The 17,477-nt window shown below is 35.9% G+C and overlaps 1 long non-coding RNA gene across 1 annotated transcript in view; it reads left to right on the top strand.

The window, feature by feature from the left end:
* Positions 1 to 17,477, top strand: part of LOC112659168 (uncharacterized) — a 54,051-nt gene that overhangs the window by 21,926 nt on the left and 14,648 nt on the right. Inside the window, exons 2-3 of the long non-coding RNA XR_003136242.3 lie at positions 12,881 to 13,066; positions 13,612 to 14,510. This is a non-coding gene — a long non-coding RNA (uncharacterized LOC112659168). The remainder of the gene's footprint in view (positions 1 to 12,880; positions 13,067 to 13,611; positions 14,511 to 17,477) is intronic.

Raw genomic sequence — 17,477 nt, 5'->3', positions numbered from 1 at the left:
AAAAGATTGAAATTGTACTAATTATCTTTTCTGACCATGAGGGTAAGAAACTAGATATCAATTATGAACAGAAAACTGTTGATGAACACATGAAAATTAAACAATGTTTTTCTGAGCAATATAGCAAAGAATAAATTGATGGCAAATTAAAAAGTATATTGAGGCAAACAAAAATGGAAACATAGCATACCAAAACTTAACAGGATACACCAAGCAGTTTTAAGAGAGAGGTTCATAGCGATAAACACTTAACATTAAGAAAAATCCCAAACAGTCTAACTCTACACTTTAAGGAACTAGAAAAAAAGGAGAACTGAGGTCAAAGAGAGCAGAAGAAAGGAAATAATAAAGATTAGAGCAGAAGAGAAACACAAAAAGAAGAAGAGGAGGAGGAGCGGGAGAAAGAAAAAAAGAGAAAAGAAGAGAAAAGAAAAGAAATGAAGAAGAGAAAAGAAAAGAGAAACCTAAAAAAGCTATTCTGGACATCATACAGATGTCAAAATAGCCAAAATAAAACCAAATCATTGATGTAGTAATCAGTAAAAACTTATTGTGCATATATGAGAAAGACAGTTTGCAAAGTGGTAGCACTCAAACCAAAACACGGAATGAGGCTCATTGATATGCTCGTATTAGGCAGTTTATATCAAGGGAAATCAGTGACTTTTACCAATCATAGTGATTGGTAACAATATTTCAGTTTTCAGTGGTCACTTTATATCAACCTTTGGAAATCGTTTAAGTTTTACTTATCATTTCCAGAGGCACAAGCAAGAAATGCTCCAAGTCAAATTAGCTTTGCAAAATGAGCTAAATTAAATTTTGTTTATACAACAAAAGTGATTTGGTATGGTCAGAGAACTTAAGGTTGGCTCTCATTCATTTCCAATTTCAACCCTAGAAATAAAAGAAAAAATTTTAGAAACATACCAATTACCAAGACTGAATGAGGAAGAAACAGAAAGTCTGGAAGGACCAACCACTGGGAAGGAGATTTAATCAGTAATGAAAAACGTCCCAACACAGAATAGTCTAGGACCAGATGTATTCACTGGTGAGTTTTACAACCATTTAAAGAAGTGTAAGGCCAAAACTTCTTACACTCTTCCAAAAAATGAAAGGGGAAATAACTCTGCCAAACTGATTTTTAGGAGGCCAATATCATCTTAAAGCTAGAAAAGAACTATCAGAAAATAAAACAACTGACCCATAATCACGATGAACACAGATACAAATATCCTCAATAAAATACAACAAACTGAATTTAGCAGTATTTTAAAAGGATTACTCACTATGATCAACTGGGATTTCTATGTAGGATGTAAGGATGGTTCAACATACAAAAATCAATCAGTGTGATACATCCCATCACATTAAAAGAATAAGAGAAAAATATATAATCATTTCAATAGATGCAAGAAAAGCATTTGACAAAATTCAACATCTGCTTAATGATCAAAACTCTTAATTAGGTACAGAAAAATGTACCTCAAAAACCAAGGGCATTAAAAAAACCAAAAACCAAAAAATAAAATAAAATAAAATAAAATAAAAAAGACATATATAATAATCCCACAACTAGTAACATACTATATGGTGAAAGGTTGAAAGATGTTCCTCTAAGAGTAGGTACAAGACAAAAGGTGCCCACTCTTGCCATTCAACAGAGTGCTGGAAGTCCTTGTCAGAATCATTAGGAAAGAAATAAATAAGGCACCAGAATTGGAAAGGAAGAAGTAAAAATTGTCTCTATTTGCAGATGGCCTGATTGTATATACAGAAAAATCCCAAAAATTCTATAAAAAAACTGTTGTAGGTCATCAAAAAATTTAGTAAAATTACAGGACAAAAAATTAACATACAAAACTCAGTCATGCTTTATATAGTAGGAAAAATTACCTGAATAAAGGTATAAAATATTCCATTTATAACAGAAAGAAAAACAATAAAATACTTAGAAATAACCTTAACCAAGGATGTTAAAGATCTTTAAAAAAACTACAAGACACATTTGGGGAATATAAAAATTAGTGAAAGGGAATAAAGGGGAAAGGAGAGAAAATGTGTGAAAATATCAGTGAGGGTGACAAAACATGAGAGACACCTAACTCTGGGAAATGACAAGGGGTAGTGGAAAGGGAGGTGGGCAGGGGGTTGGGGTGACTAGGTGATGGGCACTGAGGGGGGCACTTGGTGGGATGAGCATTGGGTGTTATGTTATATGTTGGCAAATTGAACTCCAATAAAATTAGAATGACCAGCAGAAAAAAAACATAAAAAAAACAAAAACTACAAGACATTTATGAAAAAAAGATGCAAATAAAATGGAAAAGTACCCCATATTTGTGGATTGGAAAATTAAAATTATTAAAATGTCAATACTATCAAAAGCCATCATAGCTTCAATGCAATTTCTACCAAGGTTCCAAGGACTTTTTTTTAAACAGTGGTATAAAAGCAATTCTAAAATATCTATGAAACCACAAAACAACCAGAGTAAACAAAGCAATCCTAAGAAAGAATTTTTTAAAAAGTATTACACTTTGTGGTTTCAAGCTACACCACACAGCTATAGTAATCAAAATAGTATGGTTCTGGTATAAAAACAGATAAATAGATCAATGAAATTGGACCTAAAAGCCCAGGAATAAACCCAGACTTTTTTTTATTAGTATTTGACAAGAGATCCAAGAATACTCAATAGAGAAGAGATAATCTCTCAAAGCGTGGTTCTGGGAAAATTGTGTATTCAAATGTAAAAGAATGAAACTAAACCCCTATCTTACAGTCTCACAATAACTAACTCTAAATGGATTAAAGACTTAAATATAATACCTGAAACCATCATACAAGAAAACCTTGACTTGGATCTTGGCAATGATTTTTTTGGGTAGAAAAACCAAAGCACCAGTGACAAAATCAGACAAAAACAATTGGGGCTATGTTGGATAAAGCTCCTTCACATCAAAAGAAACAGTCAACAAAGTGAAAAAAAAAGAGCTTATAAAATAGGAAAAAATATTTCTGCACAATTTATGAAATAAGAGTTTAATGTCTAAATTATGCAACTCAATAACAAAGCCCCCAATAATTTAATTAATAAAGGGGAAGAGCCCTGGTGATTTATCCAAAGACAACCTATAGATGCCCAACAACTACATGAAAAAAACGTTCAATATAAGTAGCCACTAGAGAAATTGAAATCAAAACCATGAGATATCACACTTCATGCCTATTAAAATGGCTAATATCTAGAAGAGATAACATACACAGGAGAGGATGTGGACAAAGGGAAATCTCATACTATTGCTAGGATTGTAAATGGGTATAGCCACTATGGAAAACACATGGAAGTTACTTTAAAAATTAAAAATCAAACTATCATATGATCTAGCAATTCCACTTCTGAGAATATATCCACAGGATATGAAAACACTAACCTGGAGGGGTAACTGCACCCTCATGTTCATTGCAGCATTATTTTTAATATCCAAGACATGGAAACAACCTATTGCCCATCAATCAATGGATGAACATATAAAGAATTTGTTTTTTTTTTCTTTTAAGATTTTATTTATTTATTTATGATAGACAGAGAGAGAGAGAGAGAGGCAGGCTCCATGCCGGGAACTCGATGCGGGACTCAATCCTGGGACTCCAGGATCACGCCCTGGGCCAAAGGCAGGCGCTAAACTGCTGAGCCACCCAGGGATCCCCAAGAATTTGTTGTTGCTGCATATGTGTGTGCATACTGGTGTGCGTGTGTGTGTGTATACTGAATATATAATGAAATATTCAGCCACATGAAATGAGAATATCTTGCCTTTTGCAACAGTATGGATGGAATTTTAGGACATTATGCAAAGTCAGACAGAAAAAGAATACTATAAGATCTCACATATATGTGGAATCAAATGCAGAGTGGAACAACACAAAACTCAAAGCAAAAGGAATTATATTTGTGGTAACCAAAGACAGGATTTGGGGAGAAGGAGAATAGGAGAAAGGTGATCGAAATGTTTAAACTTCCAGTTACAACATATATAAGTACTAGGGATATACTATACAGAATATAATATAATTATTATAGATGCTGTATTATATGTATAAATATTGTTAAAAGAGTAACTCCTAAGAGCTCTCGTCACAGGGTAAGATTTAATTTTTTTTTATTATATGTTTATGAGATGATGGATACTAACTAAACTCTTAGCAATAATTTTGTTTTACAATATATGTCAAGCCATTTTGCTGTACACCTTAAGCATATACAGTGATGTGTGTCAGTTCTATCTTAATAAGCCTAGAAAAAAATGCTCCTCGAGCTCATGCACCAAGAAAGAATGTCAATGTAGAGATAGAAGATGTAATAAAGTTCCACATAGAAGTCATTGATCTAAGAACACAATAACTGAACTGGAAAACAGAGGGTTCATCAGCAGATTAGAAGAAGTGAAAGAAACAGTCAGTGAACCTGATGACAAAGTGGTGGAACTCTTCCAATCAGAGAAGCAAAAAGAAAAATTTATAAAAAAGAGTAAAGAAAAATTAAGGGACTTATGTGACAATATCAAACATACTTACTTCCACATTTTTTGGGTCACAGAGGAAGACAAAAAAGGCAAGAAAAATTATTTGAAGAAATAATGGCTGAAACTTTCCTACCTTGGAAGGAAAAGGGACATCTAAATCCAGGAAGCTGAAGGAGTTCAAAACTAAAACGATTTTTTCTAGGTATGCCTCTTAAGGCAAAGGAAATAAATGCAAAAATAAACCACTGGGACTACAGCAAAACAAAAAGATATTACACAGCAAAGGAAATAATGAAACTACAAGGCAACATACTGATAGAAGATATTTGCAAATGACATATTTGATAAAGTATTGGTTTCCAAAATATGTAAATAACTTCTACAACTCAACATCCAAAAAATTAATTTTAAAATTGGGCAGCAGACACGAAAAGACATATCTCCAATGAAGACATCCAGATGCCTACCACACACAGGAAAAAAAATGCCCTAAATCGTTCACCATCAGGGAAATGTAAATCAAAGCTACAATGAGGTATCATCTCACATCTATCAGGCTAGCTAAAATTAATAACATGAGAAACAAGTGCTGCCAGGATTTAGAGAGAAAAGAGTCCTCTTGCTCTGTTGGTGGGCATGCAAACTGGTGTATTTACTCTGGAAAACCACATGCAGTTTACTCAAATAGCTAAAAATGGAACTACCGTATGATCCAGTAATTGCACTACTGAGTATATATCCCCCAAATACAAAAAAAAAAAAAAAAAACCCACAAATTCAAAGGGACAGATTCATCCCTATGTTTGTAGCAACATTGTCTAAAATAGCAAATTACAGAAGCATCCCAAGTGCCCATTGACTGATGAATGGATGAGGAAGAGGTAAGTATATACATACAATGGAATATTATTCATCCATAAAAAAGAATGAAATTTTGCCATTTGCAATGATATGGTTGGAATTAAATGGTGTGATGCTGAAACATGCAGAGAAAGACAAATACCATATGATTTCACTTATATGTGGGATTTATGAAACAAAAGAGTAGAGGGAAAGAAAAGGGAAAGGCAAACCAAGAAACAAACTTAAATATAATTTTCTGATGGTTACCAAAGAGGTGGTGGGTTGGGGGATGAGTGAAATAGGTGACAGATATTAAGGAGGGCATTTATCATAACTACTATTAGATGATGCATGGAATTTTTGAATCACTATATTGTATACCTTAAATTAATAAGATAAAAACAATTTTAAAAAATCAAGATGAACCAAAGAGGCCTAAAACAGGACTCATTCTAATTCAAGTATCAAAATTAAAGAGGAGAGAATCTTAAAAGCAACAAGAGAAAAACAACTGTTATGCTCTAGGTAATCCTATAAGACAATAAGCAGATTTTTTAGCAGAAACATTATAGGCTAGAAGGGATGGGAGCATTATATTGAAAGTGCTGAAAGAAAAAAAATGCCAAAGAACAGTATCTACCCAGAAAAGTTGTTCTTCAGACTGTAAAGAGAAATAAGATTTTTCTAGAGAAGAAAACACTAAAAGAGGGGGCCGTTGGTGACTCAGTCAGCTAAGTGTCTGATTCTTGATTTTGGCTCAGGTCATATCTCAGGGTCCTGGAATCAAACACTGCATTGGGCTCCATGGACAGCAGGGGGTTTGCTTTTCTCATTTTTCCTCTCCCTCTCTCTCCCCCTGCTTACAACTCTGTGTTTCTCTAAAATACTAATTTTTTTTTAATGAAACACTAAAAGAGGTCATTAGCACTAAACCAACTTTATAGGAACTGTTTGAGGGATTTCTCTAAGCTGGAATATAAAGATACTAATTATTTACAGGAAAACATGAAAATGTAAATCATGCTGTGAAAGGTAAACATATAGTAAAATTCAGAATAATTTCATGTTGTAAGGGTAATAAGGTAATCACTTATAAAAGCTAGTATGAAGTCGAAAGAGACTAAAGTAAAAATAATTGTAACTATACAAATCTATTAATGGATACATGATATATTCAGATGTAAGCTGTGAAGTAAGAACAAAATGTGGGAAGAGGGAGTAAAAATATAGAGCTCTAGAATGCATTGAAACTTGGGGCACCTGGGTGGCTCAGTTGGTTGAATGTCTGCCTTTGGCTCAAGTCATGATCTCAGGTTTGTGGGATGGAGCCCTGGGTTGGGCTTAATGCTCAGCAGAGTCTGCTGGAGATTCTCTTTCCTGCTCTGTCTGCCCCTCCACTCCCCCGACTTGTTTGCTCTCTCACAAATAAATAAATCTTAAAAATAAGATTTCAAATAAACAACTTAAGGTTGTACCACAAGGAACTAGAAAAAGAAGAGTGAACTAAGCCCAAAGTTATTAGACAGAAGTAAATTAAGATCAGAATGGACATAAATGAGAAAATACTAGAAGGACAACAGAAAAGGTCAATAAAACTAAGAGCTGGTTCTTTGAAAAAAAAAAGCTGTCAAATTTATTAAGCTTGCCTAGAAAAATAGGACTCAAAAATAAGAAGTAAAACAGGATTCATTCAAACACAAAAGATCCTAAGAGACTATCATGAACAACCATACTCCAACAAATTGGTTTCTAAAAACATGCAACCCACCAAAACTGACCTATGAAGAAATAGAAAACCTGAACAGACCTATTATAAGGACACTGAATCAATAAACTGCCTAACAAAGAAAAGCACTGGACCAAATGGTTTCACTAGCAAATTCTGTGACACATTTAAAGAAAAATTAATATAAATATTTCTCAAACTCTTCAAAAAATAGAAAAGGAGGGAATACTCCTAAACTCATTTAAAAGGCCAGCATTGCACCAATACCAAAACTAGACAAGGACACCACAAGAAAATAAATTGCAGGCCAATAGCCCTGATGAACATAGATTCAAAAACTCTCAACAAAATATTACCAAACTAAATACAAAAAATATGTTAAAATGATCATACACCATGATCAAGTGGGATTTTTTCAAAGGAAGAAAGAATGGTTCAACATCTGCAAATCAATATGTGATACACAAGAACAAAATGAAGGATAAAATTATAATCATTTCCCTAGAAATGACACAGAAGCAGTTGACAAAATTCAAAATTTATAATAAAAAAATCTCACCGAAGTGAGTAAAGAGAGAAGGTATTTCAATGTAATGATGATCATATGTAATGAGCCTACAGCTATCATCATACCCACTAAAAATTTGAAAATCTTCCTTTAAGATAAAGAACAAGACAATGATGCCCATTTGTACTCATTTTATTCAATATAGTAATAGAAATCCTAGCCACAGTGATGAGGCAAGAAAAACAAGTAAAAGACATCCACTCGGAAAATAAGTAAAACTCTCACTATTTGCAGATGGCCTAGTATCATAAAAAACTAAAGACTTCACCAGAAAAAAAATGTTAGAATTCCTCTAGGAAAAGCTGTTAGAACTCCTCAGTGAAGTTACAGGACACAAAATCAATATATACAAATCTGTTGCATTTTTACACACTAATAACAAACTATCAGAAAGAGAAATTTTTTAAAGTCCCATTTATGATTGCATTGAAAAGAAGAAGATACCCACGAATAATCTGAAGGAGGTTAAAGACCTATACTCAAAACTATGACAATAATGAAAACACTTGAAGTCACAAATAAATGGGAAGATAATCTGTGCTCATGGACTGGAAAAATATTGTTAAAATGTTCATATGACCCAAAGCAATCTACAGATTCAATGCAGTCCCCCCAAAATGGCATTTTTTTTTTCTCCAGAAAAAGAAAAAAATCTTAAAACTTATATGGAATCACAAAAGACTTCCAATAGCCAAAGCAATCTTGGGAAGAGCAAAGCCAGAGGCATTATGTTCCCTGATATCAAGCTACAATAAATCTGTACTAATAAAAAATATGCTTTTGGCATAAAAACAGACAAAAATCCATAGAGCAGAATACAGAGCCCATAAATAAACCCACACACACATATGGCCAATTGATTTATGACAAAGGAGCCAAAAATATACAAGGGGAAAGGACAGTTTTTCTTTTCCAATAAATAGCAGTGAGAAACCTGGATAGCCACACACAAAAGAATGAAACTGGACCAGGATTTTACACATACACGTGCAAAAATTAACTCAAAATGGATTAAAGATTTGATCTTAAAGTAAAACTCTTCAAAGACAATGTAGTGGATATGCTCTTTGACATCAATCTTGGGAATAACTTTTTTTTGGATTTGACACCAAAAGCAAATACAACAAAAACAAATGAGACTGCGTTGAAATAAAATGCATCTGCACAGAAAAGGAAACCAATAAAATGAAAAGGCAACCCACTGAATGAGAGAAGATATTTGCAAATGATCCACCTGATAAAGAATATCTAAAATATACAAAGAACTGTACAGCAACAAAAAGTAAATATCCAATTAACGAACGGGCAGAGGCCCTCAACAGACATTTTTCCAAAGAAAACACACCAATGGCCAACAGATACATGAAAAGATGCTCAACATTACTAATCAAAATGGAAATGAAAATCAAAACCACAGTGATGTATCACGGTACGCTTGTCAAATAGCTAAAATAAAAAAGAGAAGAAGTAACTAGTGTTGGCAAGGGTACGGAGAAAAAGGAAACGTCATGCACTGTGGGTGGGAATACAAACTGGTGCAGCCACTGTGGAAAACAGTATGGAAGTTCCTTAAAAACTAAAAATAAGAATATCATATAATTTAATCATTCTACTACCAGGTTTTTACTAGGTATTTACCCAAAGGAGAAGAAAACACTATTTTTAAAAAATTTTTTAAAGATTTTATTTATTAGAGAGAGAGCACATGAGCAAGCATAAGCAAGAGGGAGGTACGGAGGGGGAGGGAGAAGCAGACTCCCCACTAAACAGGAGCCTGACCCAGGGCTCAATCCTAGGAGCCCAAAATCATGACCTGAGCCCAAGGCAAATGCTTAACCAACAGTACTACCCAAGTGCTCCCAAAAATACTAATTTTAGATGATATATACACCTGTGGGGAGCACAGCATAACCTAGGACATGGGATGGTGTACAGGCGCGGAATCACCATGGTGTAGGCCTAAAACTAATGAAACATTGCGTGCCAATCATATTGAAGCACTCACATGCACACGCACATGCACACACACCCTGTTAGAATGGCTGCTACAAAAAAGACCAGACGCAACAAGTGTTGTTAAGGAGGTGGAGCAAAAGAACACTTTCATGCTGTCGGTAGGAATGTAATTTGGTACAGTCACTACGGAAAATAGTATGAAGTTTCCTCAAAAAAATTAAAAATAGAACTACCAAACAATCCAGTGATTTCACTTCTGGGTGTTTCTGTCAAGAGTACGAAACCTCTACCTTGGAAGGATGTACGCACCTCCATGTCCATGGCAGCATTGTTTACAAGAGTCAACGTGTGGCAGCAACCTCACTGACCTCAAGGTTTCAACGAACCTCAACCAATGAGATAAAGATGTGGTGTGCGTGCACACGATGGGATGGTGTTCAGCCATAAAAGAAGGAAATCCTGCCTTTGTGAGAGTGTGAGTTTAACTTGAAGGTGAAAACAGTAACCAAAGGGTTAATGGCATTAAGAAGTCCAGCTGCAACTTTTTACCCGGACTTTTTAGTTTGCCTTTAAATTTCCCTAACTCTCCTATTGGGGGAGGCAGATTTGAGGCTTGCTCTCCCTTCTCATTTAGCCGCCTCTCAAACTCTTTCCTTGATGCATACTCCATGCCTCGGTGATTGGCCTTGTTGCCTGTCAGGCAGAGGAGCCGGGTTTTGCCTACAAATTTGGAAAGCTGGGCAAGACATCTTTGCTTGTGGTTTGTTAGACCCAGTAACAGTCCCATGATGGGTCTAAACAATGGTCCTGGCTCTTTGTTCTCGGGACCGTCTCTCAGGCCCGACACCGACTGAGCGCTGGGGATCTTCAGAACGTAATATAACTCTTGCAGCGAGAAAATGGTTTTTGGTTTGTTTTGAACAGATGTCTCTTAGTGAGCACTTTGTGTGTGAGAGCATGTGAGGTGGTTTTTTTTGTTTTTTTGTTTTTTTGTTTTTTGTTTTTTGTTTTTCCTCCTCTTTGTCTGGTTTGGATCTCTTGGCTTTCTTTTTCATCTGATTGGAAAAGGAGTGACCAAGGAATCTATTTGATACAGTCACAGTGAAGTCCTGACTTTTGGAGAAGAACTAATGCTCACAGAGGTACTCTGGGCTTCACTGGGTTTGTTTATTGCTTCAGTTTTTGGTATCTTTGGATAAAGCTGGTTGTGCTCTGACTGGAAAATGGGAAATGATAATTTAGTCCCTAAATGCAGCCCTTTGATCTATATTCTCCAAAATTGAATAGTTATGAATTTATGAAAAGGAAAAAAATTTTCTGACTCTGCTTGGCCATAGTAGTCATTAGGCTTGAGAGAAAAATGACTAATGGATCCATAAGTTATATAATACCATTTTAAGATTGTTTGTATCTTGTTTGTGTATCTGTACACATAGGTTGATCGATTGATGTCCATGTATGTTTTAAATGTGAGATGTTTTCTTGGTCTTTGCATGGTATTCCTAAAATTGGTGAAAGAACTCTGGCTGGTTTAAAGGCAAATGCTTGTGAGAAATGGCCCTCCTGAAACTCAAAAACTAACCCAAACATTTTTCAAGGTCATTTGATCTGGAAAAATATTTGATATGAAAGCTAATTTAAAGTTGTTGGATTTATTAAAATGGACATGTCTTTAAAGTTACCTGCGTTCTGAGAGGTACGTTTACATTATCTCTGTTGCAAAATTTGTCAGGAAAGAGAAAGCACATAGTATGTCCTTCTATCACCAGTTTTTTCTTTATATTTGATTCTATTTTGTTTGTTCACTTGTTTTTAGAGGAAAACATTAGAATTTTAATAAATGTAATTAAGACTAATAGAGACAAGTCTGTATGCAAGGAAACAGACTGGTTATTCAAAGGTGGAAAACTTCAGACAAAATCTGTATATAAAGAAGAAAATAGTAAAAGGTTTGTGAAAGGGAATCTCTGGAAAGAAATTTTATGCATAGATAAGAATAAGATTTTTGAGATGAGTATGTGAAAAAGTTTATTAGAAAGTGATCAACAGGGGATCCCTGGGTGGCGCAGCGGTTTGGAGCCTGCCTTTGGCCCAGGGTGCGATCCTGGAGACCCGGGATCGAATCCCACGTCGGGCTCCCGGTACATGGAGCCTGCTTCTCCCTCTGCCTGTGTCTCTGCCTCTCTCTCTCTCTCTCTGTGACTATCATAAAAAAAAAAAAAAGTGATCAACATTTGGCAAAAGAAGAAAAGTGAGAGAACAAGATCACACAGAAGTTGAGCAATGATACATCAACAGATGCCTTAGCTGATTCTCAAAGGAATTACAAAAGTTGGATTACCCTCCAGAATCATCTAAATTGGGGCAAAGGGGCTGCACTTTATACTCTCATATTGAACAGTCATTGGATGTGACCACCTGAGAAGAGGGAGTGACCTTGGCAAGGCAGCTGTCTGCACTGAGCAATATATATATTGACATGGGAGACAATGGAGGAAGAGAGAGACTGCATAAAATTTTTAAAAAATCATCCTGTTGCATTAAATTACTTTTAAAGCAGAAGTGCACCAGTAGAGGATTGGAATTTATTTTTCTGTTAAAATGAGATTCTTCTTAGATAATTTATCCATGTTTTGTCTTTATTAGATCTTTGATTATTTGAGAAAGTTGTTTATTTGGTACATAAAATTACATGGGAAGCGTAGTCAAGTAAGGGATAATAAACCTTAAGTAATATTGTATGGATGAATGCTCTCTCTCCCCAAAATTATATAAAATTCCTGAGGTTTTGATATGTCCTGGTATAAAGTCATCAATTGTAATTCTAATTATTGAAGGGTTGTATGCCACAGAGTTTTCTTGACAAGTACATTATAATGATAAATACAGGTTTCTGGTAACTTTAAGACCACAAAAATGAACTAAGAATTTCTAGAACTAATAAAAAAAAACTACATTCAAACAGAACAATATTATAGGGGGTTGAATAAAGTTGAAGAGAATTATATTTTTTATGACTCCTATTTGAAATGTGGCTGATTCTCTAATATCTGCTCTTCCCGTTTTAAGGAAAATTTCTCTTAAGCTATCTCTAACTTAAAAAATTTGGCAAAAAACCCCCAACAAAACAGATTTATCTTTTTCTCCCTACCTAATCACTCCAGAATTCTAACTCAAAGTGATTATTTTCTTTTCTTTTCAAGGCAATGTATTTATTTGCATAAGTTGAGTAAGATTCTGTTCTTTTTATGACAGGACACAATTGGAAATATTGATTATATTACCAAGGCTTCGACTGAAATGCCATATTTGAGAGACATGCGTAGAATCAGAGATGACCACACCCCCTTAAGGAAATAGGGTTGACTTCATGGAGACAATGCAAGCCCTTGGAAAAATAAGCCTAGTACCTTGTTTCAGTGTTCCCAGCAACCTTACCAGGTGAGTAAAAAAAAGGCCACTTCTTGTCAGGTTCAGGAAACTTCGAGAATTTTGGAAACCTTGACAAGAGAGGAATTCACCCATCTGTAGGTAGTGGAGGTGAAGTCTGATGGCAAGTATTTGGCTTGGCTTCTTAGGCTTTGAAAGTTCTATCTGAAATTCTTTATAAAAAGTTCTAGCAATACAGATTAAAAAAGATTAGGTCAAATTTGTTGAAAATCACTTATTTTACTAACAAATTAGTCTTAATTTGCCTATCTTTGGAAATGAAGGTGATTTTGGAGAGAAATTATGTTTCAGTAGCACACCTTTGTGGATGTTAGGTTCTAATTCTGATTAACTTTGAGTGTTTGTTGTTTACCTAGAATACTGGACTGGATCCTAAAAGTCTTCTGATTTCCTCAAACAGAACTAAAATTGCACTTGTTTTCCTGAAGCTAGACAACTTGAGGAAAACATCACAAAAAATTGCCACAGCAGCCCATGTTTGCCTGTTACCATATGGGCCACTCAGAATCATCACCAGAACACATTTTTTTTTCCAGGAAAATCCAGACCTTGAGATGTTTGCAGACCAGAGCAGTTGTATGGATTAAGGTCAATGAAGAGCTGGATACAGTGGTGACCTATCAGCTATTGTCTACTGCCAAGGACACCATAAAATGAACAGAGTGAGCCCAAGAGAATAATAAGGCAGCTCAAGCCACCAAGCTGGCAGCCCATACAGTCTTCAAAACCCAGTATAATGGCTTTAGTACCAGACACTAACGAGAACTAAAGAATGGGGAATGAGATACCATGCTGGCACTAAAGCCAGCTTAAAATATAATTCACAAAAGGTAATCCTTATTCCAGAACATCTTCTGGAAAAAATAAGTAGCCATATTTATCAAAGCACCTATTAAAATTAAGATGCCACATTTCAAAGGATTCAGAAATAGATCGTGGATCCCAATCTTCAGAGACTGTTGTAAAGATAGTCCAAAATATGACATTTGTGCTAAAAAATAATCCTAAAATGGGGGGCTTCCATCAGTTCTCAAAGGTATACAACTTAGAGACACCAAATCTGGAAAAGACTGGTAGGTAGATTTTATCATGATTCCAAAAAAGCAAGTTGATGCACCCCACAGATGTGCCCTCATACTGCCTGAATCCTAGAGACTTGATGTTATCAAAGACCTGGAAGAGCAAGCACCCAGAGGTCCAACTCCAACCTCCTTGGACAGAACCTTATGAGATGTTACTGACCACACATTCTTCAGTGAAACTAAAGGGAATTGAGCTGTGGATTTAACACACTCTAATTAAACTGGTTCTATGAGAATCCACAGGTCCCATACACACTGCTTGCAAGGAGAACATGGAAGGAAACCCTGCTTGGACCAACTAGCCTCTGACATACCTGAAACTACTATTTAGGAGAGCTGGTCGGAAGAAATCAGTAAGTCTCAAAAGTATTGATCCTTGTGAATTAACAGGAGTGCTATGTGCAATCCCAGGTTATATTTTTGTTTGTGGGTTTAAATATTTCCCTTGGTAATATAAATATTTAAACAGCTGGAGCATGATAAAAAGATTTAGACTCTTTGGCCAAGTAGTTTGAGATAATAGAATTATTTTAGATTATAGTTTGGCAGAACAAGGAGTTGTTTGTGCAGTAGCTAATTCGTCGTACTACAAGCTATTTAGTTACAACAAATCTACCCTAAGGCCCTAGATTCAGATCTAGAACTAGTTTTCAGGATACCTTAAGGAATTAGGTTTTAGTATTCAAATGTGAAATGTCCATATTCTTAATTCTCTCTTGCTATTAGTCATAAAATATAGAATGTTGTAGAAGAACTATTAACCAAATAACAAAAATGTTGGTAATACAGAATGTTGGGTCTCAACCTAGAACTAAAGAATATTTCTAAATGGGTATATTCCTCTAAACTCAATCTTTACCCCATTTCAGCAAGAAATTAGAGCCATCATTGTCCCAGGTCCCTCAAGAATGAGGAATGATCAAAGATAGAAAGGATTGAAACTGGTAAATCAAAGCATTAATGGGGCTGATAAGAACAACTACAACTTTCCACCCAAACCCCTTTTTGATTAAATTTCTCTGACTCCCCTCCTTCAAAAGAGGGATTATAGACCTACTCTCCTATCTTTTCATTTAGCTGCCTCTAAAATAAACCCTTTTGTTGCTGCATAGTCTTATGTTTCATTGATTAGCTTTAATCTATGTCCAGCAAATGAACTTGGGCTTTGTTACAAGGGCATCGTACTAAATGAAGTCAGTAAGACAGGGAAAGACAAATATCATATGACCTTACTTATATGTGGAATGTAAAAAGCAAAAACAAAAACACTCAACTCTTAGATGTAGAAAACAAATTAGTGGTTGCCATAAGCATGAGTTGGGGAGTGGTGAAATTGGTGAAGGAGATCAAAAGTTACAAACTTCCAGTATAAAGTAAATAAGCCATAGGGATATAATGTATAGCATAGTGATTGCAGCTTACAGTACTGTTTTCGTATAATTGAAAGCCCCTGAAGGAGTAGATTCTATAACTTATCACAAGAAGAAATTTTGAAACGTGTGGTGCCAAATGTTAATTATTATTGTGGTCTTTTCACAATATATATGAATATATAATCATTATGTTTTACACCTGAAACTAATAATATATGTCAATTATATCTCAATAAAAATGATAGCAATATTGTAAAAGCAAGAGTGAAGGACATTTCATTGCCAACTTTCCCCAAGCTTCTCTGGCAAAATAGGGGCATGAATACATTTTAACTAGAAGAACCGTGTAAAAAAAGCTGAGCATCTCACAGGAGTAATTCATGTTGGTGGCATGTAAAGTCTCTGAACTCCTTTCAGGGCCACAACAAACTTACAGCTACATATGGAGTATTTTTCCTTTAAAAAGGATCTAATAACTGGATGAAAAATGCCTCTACAACTAAAGACAAAGATGCATCAAGGAGAGTAGGAGAATCAAAGATACAGCCTTGGGCAGCCTGGGTGGCTCAGCGGTTTAGTCCTGCCTTCAGCCCAGGGCCTGATCCTGGGGCTCCAGGATCGAGTCCCACATCGGGCTCCCTGCATGGAGCCTGCTTCTCCCTCTGCCTGTGTCTCTGCCTCTCTCTCTCTCTCTCTCTCATGAATAAATAAGTAAAATCTTAAAAAATAAAATACAGCCTTATACCAACCCCCAGCCCAGACATAGTGACCCCACCACAATCAGTAGGAATGCCCCACATATGGAACACTATTTCAAGGGATTGTGCCCCATTATCAGGCACCCCCATCCTGGTGGCCAGTACCAAAAATACAAGCCCCTAATATATCTGGTTTTGGAAATTAATGGGGATTTAAGACCAGAAGACTCATAGAATCATAGGGAATGGACACCCTGCTCGAAAAAGGCTTATACGCAAATGTACTTGGCCTGAGATCCAGTACAAAAAGCAACAAATTGAAACATGCCTAGACCATAAGTGAGGGAAACCTATTAATTTTCAAGTAGCTGCATGAGATGCAGGAATCTACAGGGATTTTATCCAGGGGCAGAAGCAATCTCATGCTCATTGGCTGGTGATGGAGCTGACAGAGACCATTTTTTATGTCTCTCTCTAGCCTGCTAGCACAAGCAAGTTGGTAGAACTACCCCATGCCCTAACCACCCTATGCAGGACCACAAGAGTCAGTTGAGTGCCCCAAGTCACAGCCTGCATGCACAATGGATGAATAGCAACGGGGTCAGACAAGTGGCAGGAGCCCTGAAATCCCTAGGCAGCAGGCATACAAGCCCACGGATGGATGCCCATAGAGTGGCTGGCTCTTATAGGAAGGGAAGATTGCATTTCTGGGCTGCTCAGAACAGCTCCTGCACAAGATAGCCCCCTCAAAATTGAGGGTGATAGCAATTTCTTCCAATACACATGGAGAAGTTCAGAGATCCAGGCAAAATGTAGAGACGGAGGAATGTTTTCCAATCCAAATAATAAGGCAAATCCCCAGAAAAAGACCTTAAAAGGATATAAGCAACATATCCGAAAAGAGTTCATAGTAATGGTCATAAAGATGTTCACCAAACTCAGGAGAAAAATGAATGAACACAAACTTCCAAGAGACAGGAAATGTGAGAAGTACCAAACAGAATATATACCTAAATTGAGAAGACTAGAGCAGTTCAATAGCTGCATAGATAAAATAGAAGCATGAGTCAGTGAGCTGGAAGACAAAGCAATAGAAGAAATCCAGATAGAATGGCAGAATGAAAAAGAATTGGAAAAGTGACAATACCTTAGGGACATCCAGGACAATGTTCAGTGGAATAATATTCACATTATAGGGGTCCCAGAAGGAAAGAGAGAAAGGGCCAGAAAATTTTAAGTAATGATGGTG

The sequence above is a fragment of the Canis lupus genome, chromosome 16, assembly GCF_003254725.2.
Source record: "Canis lupus dingo isolate Sandy chromosome 16, ASM325472v2, whole genome shotgun sequence".
Lineage (NCBI taxonomy): Eukaryota > Metazoa > Chordata > Mammalia > Carnivora > Canidae > Canis > Canis lupus.
Note: the sequence above shows the minus strand (reverse complement) of the source record. Positions and strands in the feature narration are given on the sequence as shown.